The sequence below is a fragment of the Mandrillus leucophaeus genome, unplaced genomic scaffold (assembly GCF_000951045.1).
Source record: "Mandrillus leucophaeus isolate KB7577 unplaced genomic scaffold, Mleu.le_1.0 Scaffold127, whole genome shotgun sequence".
NCBI lineage: Eukaryota > Metazoa > Chordata > Mammalia > Primates > Cercopithecidae > Mandrillus > Mandrillus leucophaeus.
In genome coordinates this window covers 481,816-491,618 of record NW_012101098.1, presented here as the reverse complement: position 1 = coordinate 491,618, position 9,803 = coordinate 481,816, and positions in this window count along the sequence as shown.

Genomic DNA, 9,803 nt, shown 5'->3' with positions numbered 1-9,803 from the left:
CACACACACACACACACACCATGGAATACTATTCAGTCATAAAAAGGAATGAAATAATGGCATTCACAGCAACCTAGATAGAATTGGAGACCATCATTCTAAGTGAAGTAACTCAGGAATGGAAAACTAAACATCGTATGTTCTTACTCATAAGTGGGAGCTAAGCTATGAGGACAGAAAGGCATAAGAATGATGCAATGGACTTTGGGGACTTGGGGAAAAGGGTGGGAGAGGGATAAAAGACTACACATTGAGGAATAAAAGACTACACATTGGGTACAGTGTATATTGCTCAGGTGGTGGGTGCATCAAAATCTCACAAATCACCACCAAAGAACTTACTCATATAATCAAACACCACCTGTTCCCCAAAAGCCTATGGAAATAAAAACATAAATAAATTTTAAAAAGAATTGGCCAGGCACGGTAGCTTATGCCTGTAATCTCAGCATTTTGGGAGGCCAAGGAGGGCAGATCACTTTAGGTAAAGAGTTCGAGACCAGCATAGTCAACATAGTGAAACCTCATTTCTATTAAAAATACAAACATTAGTTGGGGGAAGTGGCAGGCGCCTGTAATCCCAACTACTCGGGAGGCTGAGGCAGGAGAATCACTTGAACCTGGGAGGCAGAAGTTGCAGTGAGCCGAGTATTAAAAAAACAAACAAAACAGTGGACTTCTCATCAAAAACCATGCAAGCAAGAAGAGAATGGAGTAAAATATTTAAAGTGTTGAAAGAAAACAACCAAACAACCATCAACCTAGAATTCTGTATCTAGTAACATTATCCTCAAAAAGTGAAGAAGAAATAGACTTTCTCATAAAAGTAAAAACTCAAATAATTTTTCTTCACAGACAGGCCCACCAGAAATGTTTGAAAAGGTTCTTCAGGTTGAAGAAAAATGCTATAGGTCAGAAACTTGGATCTAGTAAGGAAAAAGGGAACTTCAGAGAAGGAATAAAAAATGTAGAATAAAGTATTTTTACTTTTCTATACTTAATTGATATAATAGATAATTATTTCTTCATAGTAATTATCATAATATATTGAGTGATTGTAGCATACAGATCAATCAAATGAACTAAGGCAATGTTATAGTGAACAAGATAGAGAAATTGGGAACACTGTATTATAAATTACTCAAACTATACAGGAAGTGATTCAGTGATATTTGAGGTGGGATGTAAATTAATTTAAAAGGTATATTAAAAATCCTAGGTAAAAGAATACATTTGTTAAAAGAAGTGGAATTAATGTGTGAAGAATAAAGAGAAATTGAAGTCATACAAAATGCTTAATTAAAACCAAAGACTGAAAAAGGAGGGGAAAAGAAATAAAATAATTATATTCCACAACCAGTCGGCATTTAATTTGTAGTATGCAAAATAGGTTCAACATTTTAAAATTAATTAATGTAATATACCATATGAGTGGTCCAAGGAAGGAAAAAGAAATCATCTGAACTTATAATTAGATGCAGATAAAGCTTTTGACAAAAATTCAATACTCATTTATTATAAAAATTCTTAGCTAACTAGAATCAGGAGATGATTCCATAACTTGATTTTAAAATATCCAAGAAAAACACAGCTATTCTTAACATCCAGTGAGAAGCTAGATTCTCTCCCTCTCATAATGTTACCAAAATCATGAAGATGACTTTTCTCAACAGTCCTGTATAACATAGTATTGAATGCCCAGTCCTACCTAGCTAGGAAAAAAGTTAAGGCCAGGAGCAGTGGCTCACACCTGTAATCCCACCACTTTGGGAGGCCGAGGTGGGCAGATCACGAGGTCAGGAGATCGAGATCATCCTGGCTAACATAGTGAAACTCCGTCTCTACTAAAAATACAAAAAATTAGCTAAGCGTAGTGGCAGGTGCCTGTAGTCCCAGCTACTTGGGAGGCTGAGGTAGAAGAATGGGGTAAACCTGGGAGGCGGAGCTTGCAGTGAGCCGAGATCGTGCCACTGCACTCCAGCCTGGGCGACAGAGAGACTCCGTCTCAAAAAACAAAAGATAAAACATATGCAGTTTGGTAAGGAAAAAAATCAAATCACCTTTATTTGCAGATGAGTTTTTTTGTCTTTTGCAGAGAATCCCAAAGATGTAACAACAAAAATACCTCTGAGAATTAATAAGTGTCTATACAAAGGCTATAGGACACAAGGTTAATATACAAAAATTTGTTGATTACCTATTGACAGGCATGAGAAACTAGGCATTAAAGAAACAATTAAAGGGGTCTTTGAGAAATGGCTGATTCTAGAGTTGGGGCAGGAAATACACAAATTAAGCCCAGATCCTACTGACAATATCACCAAAAGACAAATATTTTAGGAATAAATCTAATAATATCTGTACAGGATCTGTATGTGGAAAAGTTGAAAACTCTGATGAAAGTAATCAAAGAAGATCTGAGGAAATGGAGAGAAATTTTATGTTCATGTTTTTGAAAACTCAGTACAATTAAGATAGCCATTCTTTCTAATGTTATGTGTAAGTTAAATGTTTTCTCAATCTCAATACCAGCAAGCTATTTTGTAGACGGGACAAAATGTTTATGAAGTTTAAATGGAATGGCAAAAGACCCAGAATAGCCAACACAAAGCTGAAGAAGATGAACAAAGTTGGAGATGTCAGATGACCCAGTTTTAAGCAGTGTAAGGCTACAACCACTGAGAGACCATAGTATTATTAAAAAAATGCACACATATACAATGAAACAGAACAGAGAGCCAAGAAATAGATTAATGTGAATATGACCAACTAATCTTTGTCAAAGGTGCAAAGGCAGTCAATGGAGGGATATGTGGCCGTTTCAACAAATGATGCTGAAAAAAATGGAATGTACCTTTGCTGGAAACTGAAACTAGACAAAAACCTTACACCTTTTACAAAAATTAACACAATATGGACCAGGAACTTCAATGTAACATGAAAAGCTGTAAAACTTCTAGAAAAAAGTAGGAAAAAAAATCTCCATGTCTTTGGTTTGCTCATGAGGTACTTTTGTTCTGTTGAGTCCCCCCCTCCCCATATTTATTGAGATATAATTTATGAATAAAATTGTGTGCAATGTGATTCTTATATAAGCATCACACTACACACCTTAAATTTATACACACACAATTATGTGTATTTTCTGCCCCCAGCCCTGGGGCCCCAGCCCTAGAGTCAGCCATTTCTCAAAGACACCTTTAATTGTTTCTTTAATGTCTAGTGGCTTATTCCTGTCTACAGGCAATCAGCTGAGTTTTGTATATTAACCTTGTGTCCTGCTATCTTTGTACAGACACTTATTAATTCCCAGAGGCATTTTTGTTGTTACGTCTTGGGGATTCTCTGCAAAAATAAAATAATCTCATTTGCAAATACACATACACAACCCATATAATACACACACACACATGCACACACATACTTGTGTATATATGCACACACACATATGTATATGCATACATATCTAAATATAATGTAAAATGACTACCACAATCAAGTTAATTAACTCTAAAAGCACAATCTATGAAAGACAGAAAATTTTGGACTTTATTCAAGTTAAAAACTTCTACAATATGAAATACACTGATAAAACTTGAAACTCAGGTTGTGGAATAAAATATACCCAAAATACATGTCTGATAAAAGATCTGTAGCCAGCATACGCAAAGAGCTCTTAACACGGAGCTCTTAAAATAAGAGAACAAACTATTCTAATTTAAAAACTGAACAAAGCATTTAAATAGACAACAGCTAAGGTATACAGATGGCAAATGAGCATATGAAAAGATGTTCAACAACAGTTTTCATTAGGGAATTGCAAATTGAATCAACAATGTGATACCGCTACACACCTACTAGAATGACTAAAATACCAAATTTCTATAATACCAAATGCTGACAAGGATACAGAGAAACACAAATTATCACTCTTTACTGGTGAGTAAAGTCATTTAGGAAGAAAGTTTGGTCATTTATTACAAAACTAATTGTAATCATACCATATAATCCGGCAGTCATGCTTCTGTTATTAACCCAACTGAATTGAAAACTTATGTGCACAAAAAAACCTGCACAGAAATGTTTTTACTGTGTATATCCTGACTTACCTGTTATATTCATTTGACTTGCCATAAAATCCAATGGAGAAAAAAATATTGCTGGTACATTCACATTTTTGATCCAGTGCAGTACGCAATATTGAAGGGAGAAATATCAAACATCCGTGTGTACCCCAGGGTTTCCTTATCGGTTTAGAAGTTTTCCATCGATGCTATCTCTGTAATATAGCAATATTGAACTCAAATTGTGAGAGTATGTTTAATCTTCAGTTACCACATTCAAATATTTATTATCTGTTAATGTAGGGAGACCCCCTGAAACTGTTGCTACGGAATAAAAGATGAAATGCTCCTGATTATTGTAGATACAAAATTGCATGCAGGACTGTGTAAAGACAATGCCAGATTGGACTGCCAGAATGAGCCAGCAGCACATGATGTGCTTCCTCCTGCAGAGAGCCTATGAATGGACCTGCAGTCAGGGAGGTTTCACATCACCAAGATTCCTATCTCAGAAAAGCAGATGTTCATAGCTCTGGGAATGGAATGTGACCCTTGTGGAGAGCCTATAAACGGACGCATGAGGGGCACCTGTCCATATGGATAAGATAGGGCTATAAACGCCCTCATCTTGCCATGACTTTTCTAGGCCTCTTTAGGGTTAAGGTATACTCCCTTCTGAGAATTTCTGGTCTAACCGGTTGTGTAGCTTCTCATCCTGTTTCTATAGATTGTTTGGAACCAGCTTTTGCTGCAGTTGTTACTGCTGATTAATATCTTACTAATCATAGGTTATGGAAAGACCATGTTACTGTTTTAAGGCTCTGTTAGAAATTACTGATGCACATACTATATTTTTATTTTTATTTTTATTTTTATTTTTTTTGAGACGGAGTCTCACTCTGTCACCCAGGCTGGCGTGCTGTGGCCGGATCTCAGCTCACTGCAAGCTCCGCCTCCCGGGTTCCCGCCATTCTCCTGCCTCAGCCTCCCGAGTAGCACATACTATATTTTAAATTCTTACCTCTGTATGCTGTACTTCTGCATACAGATGTTATGTTAAAGAATTACTTCATCCCTATGTGACCATCTCACTTCATAATCAAATGACCCTAAATCCCACACTAACCTACCCCCGCCCTTACTAAACTTAATAATAAATGCTGGTATATCCAGTGCATTGGCAGCACCATGGGACCAGAAGGCGGTGACCCCCCTGGACCCAGCTTTCACTATCTTGTGTGTGTCTATTATTTCTCGACCTGCCGATCCACCTGGGAACAAAGAGAGAGCCCCATTGCATTGAGGGCTGTTGGCTAGATCCCGCAATATGTTATCCATGATATATTTATTTTACTTCATGAAGAAATTAAAGGCATTTCTTTAACTAAATGACCCAAGGGAAGCCATGCAGATGGATTTAACCAATAAGCAGAACTACCAGGAATGGTCCTAGGTATTACCTGCTGGGGGTGTGCTCTCAGTAATTCTCAAAGAGAGACTTACCAATCTCTCCGCAATGAGCTTCAGGGTCATTCATAAATATTGGAGACAGGCTCTGAGAGAGCCAAAATGTCTCCTGAAGGCAGGAAGCTCTATTTGTTTGAGAGTATATTTTATAAAGTCCCTGTCTTGGAACCCCAAAGTAAATTGAAAGGTGTCGCTGTCTTGTTTTATGTTCTAAGGTATGAATTCCTCCTAGAGGGCAGGATAGAAGACAGTATAACTTTTCTTTCTTGGTGATATATTTATTCAGCCTGACTCTAATAGCAATATTTTAAACATTTTTTAAAATTTCCTTTATCTAAGGGATGTGATGTTAGCAAACATACGGAGTTCGGGGATCGATGGCTTTGAGATGTGTTTTTTTCACGGCTAGATAAAAATATACTTTCTCCTTCTTCATAGACTGTTATATTCCTGTTTCCCCCATCCTGCTCCTCTGCCTAGCTCTGGAAACAAAAATGGCACACGATCCTCTTGGAACCCTGTATAAATGTGTATGCTGCTATTCACAATAGCAAAGACATGGAATCAATGTAGGTGCACATCACCTGTGGTTTGGATAAAGAAAATGTGGTACAGCTATACCATGGAATACTATGCAGCCATAAAAAAGAACAAAATTATATCCTCTGCAGCAACGTGGATGCAACTGGAGGCCATTATCCTAAGTCAAGTAATGCAGAAACAGAAAATCAAGTATCACATGTTCTCACTTATATGCTGGAGCTAAACATTGGGTATGCAGGGAAACAAAGATGGGAACAATATAAACTGTGGTCTACTAGAGGTCAGGGAGGGAGGGGGACAAGGGTTGAAAAACTACCTATTGGGTACTATGCCCAGTACCTGGGTGACAGATTCAATCATGCCGCAAACCTCAGCATCACACCATATACCCAGGTAACAAACTCCCACATGTACTCCTGAATACAAAATAAAAATGGAAGTTTAAAAAAAAATGTGTGTGCTGGGCATTCAAATGGATTTCAAGGATACTCAAATTGTTGGCTAATGGCACTGGTCTGTGGACCTTAGTTTATCTAGAGACAAAATACATGCACGCATTGCTCAAGGTGCCAGCTGTCTCCCATCAGGCAGGTTTTGGATCCTGCATTCAAGATTCCATAGCACTTATACATCCCTTTAGAAGAGTTGTCTGCTTGAAATACAACGCACAACCCGCCGTGGCTCCAGAGTGCAAAAACATGAAAGTGAACATGAACACTATTAAAGCAAAACAAATAAAAAATGGATATTTTCCTTGCAAAGAAGTTAACGTTTATTATCAAAAATGTTCTCCTATAAGCTGTCTTAAGTTGAATATGGAAAATGTAAAGTTTATCCCAGGCTTCTCGAAAAGTGTTTTGATATTCCTTTACATTCTTTCCCTTACCATCATTACAATCAAATAACTATCAAAGGGTCATAATTATGTTTTCATTATGAGCAAAAAAAAAGGGACTTTTGCTTATTCTGAATAATTTTGCATAGCAGCTAAAAATCACACGAAACTATGCCGAGTGAGCAAAAATTCTTTTTTTTTCAAGCAGAGTGAGAGGAAGGAAAGATGGGAAAAAAAAAGATGAGAGGGAAGGGAAGACGGGAAAGAAGAACCTCTGGAAATAGAATGAAAAACAAAACAAAACATAGGGACTTGCACTTTTCTTTGCAGATGTCAGATGATTTGTTTGCCTTTGGTATTTTTTTTTTTTTTTTGAGACGGAGTTTCACTCTTGTTGCCCAGTCTGGAGTGCAATGGCGCGATCTTGGCCCCCCGTAGCCTCTGCCTCCCAGGTTCAAGTCATTCTCCTGCCTCAGCCTCCTCCCGAGTAGCTGGGATTACAGGCATGTGCCACCACACCCAGCTAATTTTGTAATTTTAGTAGAGATGGGGTTTCTCTATGTTGGTCAGGCTGGTCTTGAACTCCCGACCTCAGGTGATCCACCTGCCTCGGCCTCCCAAAGTGCTGGGATTATAGGCGTGAGCCACCATTCCCGGCCTGCCTTTGGCTTTTAAGTGAGTTTTTGGGATGCGTTGAACTGATGCCATCATATTTTCTGGTCAGGCTGCCACGCCCTCTCTACATTCCTGATTCCATCTGCCCACCTAGTGAGAAACGATTTCCTCAGTGTCTGTCCATCTGAAAAACCACAAACGATGTTCTGGAAAAAGACCTCACATCTTTTTGCTTAATGAAAGACAAGTTTTAAATGTACAACAGGTTATATAATTCTTGGAATATCAGTTAAATATATTACCTCTCTGATCTTTTATGTATATTCTAACAATTATAACATAAAATAATATATATTTAATATAACATATATTTAAGTATTTATATATTACATAATAAATATGTAATTATACTATGTAATTATATAGTATATATAGAAGCTACATATATTAGCTATGTATAATTACATACATGTTAACTACATATATAATAGTTATGTATAATTATATACATATTAACTATATATAATTACATATATTAGCTATATATAATTACATATATATTAGCTTTATATATTTTTATGTATTAGCTACATAAAATTACATATATTTAGCTACATACATATTAGCTTTATATAATAAATTATATATAATCACATATATTAGCTACATATAGTTACATATGTATTAGCTATATATAAAATTACATATATAAGGTATATATAATTATATATACATTAGCTATATATAATTACATATATCTTACCTATATATGATTACATATATTAGCTCTATATATTTGCATATATATTAGCTACATATAAAATCACATATATAAGCTATAATTACACATATTAGCTATGTATAATTATGTATATATTAGCTATATGTAATTACTTATATATTAGCTACATATATTAGTTACATATAATTACATATATATTAGCTATTTTTAAAATAAATTTGCTATATAAAATTATACATAATTAGCTACATATATACTAGCTATACAGATATCAGCTATACACGGAAAATTTATTTTCAAAATAATTATCTATTTCCTTAGCATGTGAGTGGTATAGAAAAATTTCTACCAAAGTTAGGGCTTGAAAGAATCTCACCTAACTATAGGGAACCAGAAGTCGTCTGGAGGGTTCTGAGGTCACCTCCGACTGACAGGCACTCAGTGGTCTTTGAAATTGAGGTGGACATGCGGAGAGTAACCCAGCTTCTGGAGGCAGAGAAATGTACTCCTCTTCAGGCACTCTGGAAAGAGCAAACAAGCTGGGGACTCATCTAGGAGCCCCCCAAATTGCAGAGACTCAGCAGACAGTGAGCTCAGCTGCTGTTGCCGAAGTTCAGTCCTTCCACAGAGGCTGCCCTGGGGAAAGTGGCAGTCTGCATTTATTTATGAGGCAGTGCTAAATGATTCTCCCAGGCAAGGCTGGCAGAGGCCACCATTCAGTAAATGAAATGCAATCTTTTCAGACTGCCGGTGTTGCCTGGCAGGACTAATACATATCTTGAGGCTAACGAGGTTCCGTCCAATTTTGACCAAGAGAAATGATATTCTAGATTAGATGATTTGAACCTAGAATGCTCTATCCTTGAAATAATGGCAGGAGTTACAATGGGTTTATCTTGTAACTCTATCTCCCATTGTAAAAAAAGTTACGTTTCTCAAAATACAGATATAATAGTATCAGATCAAATGTGGCAGAAAACAGACACAAATATGTTGGTCCAAGAACAGAGACAAATGTGTATGAGAGGTTGTTTAGAATTTAGAAATATAAAAAGCTTGCTTCCCTCAGAAATTTAGCGTGTCTGTTACTCTAGATGTTCACGGATCAAAAAGTTAGAGATGACCCTTCAAATAAACAACACAAGGGCAAGAAGGTGACTTGAGCTTCATTTATTTTCTGATTCGAGCAAGACAACTTCTGCATGGGTGAATTAAATTAGGTGGCCGAGAGCCCAAATGTAATGATATATTTTGTACCTTCAGACCTCCAGCAAATAATCACGCAAACCCAAAATTTGGCTCAGCCTACAAAACTAATTACTGGGTGCCTTCTCTATAAACAACCACATTGTCGTTTTTGAGTGTGGAAAAATGGGCACCAAGTGGGACTTGAATTCTGTCAACAAACAAACATATTCAGGCTTGACCTCTTATACCTTACTAAGTTTTCAATGCATACTGCAAGTGTCCAACACACACACACACAGGTACATACCCACACAATAACGCCTCTATAATACAATACATGTTCCAGGTA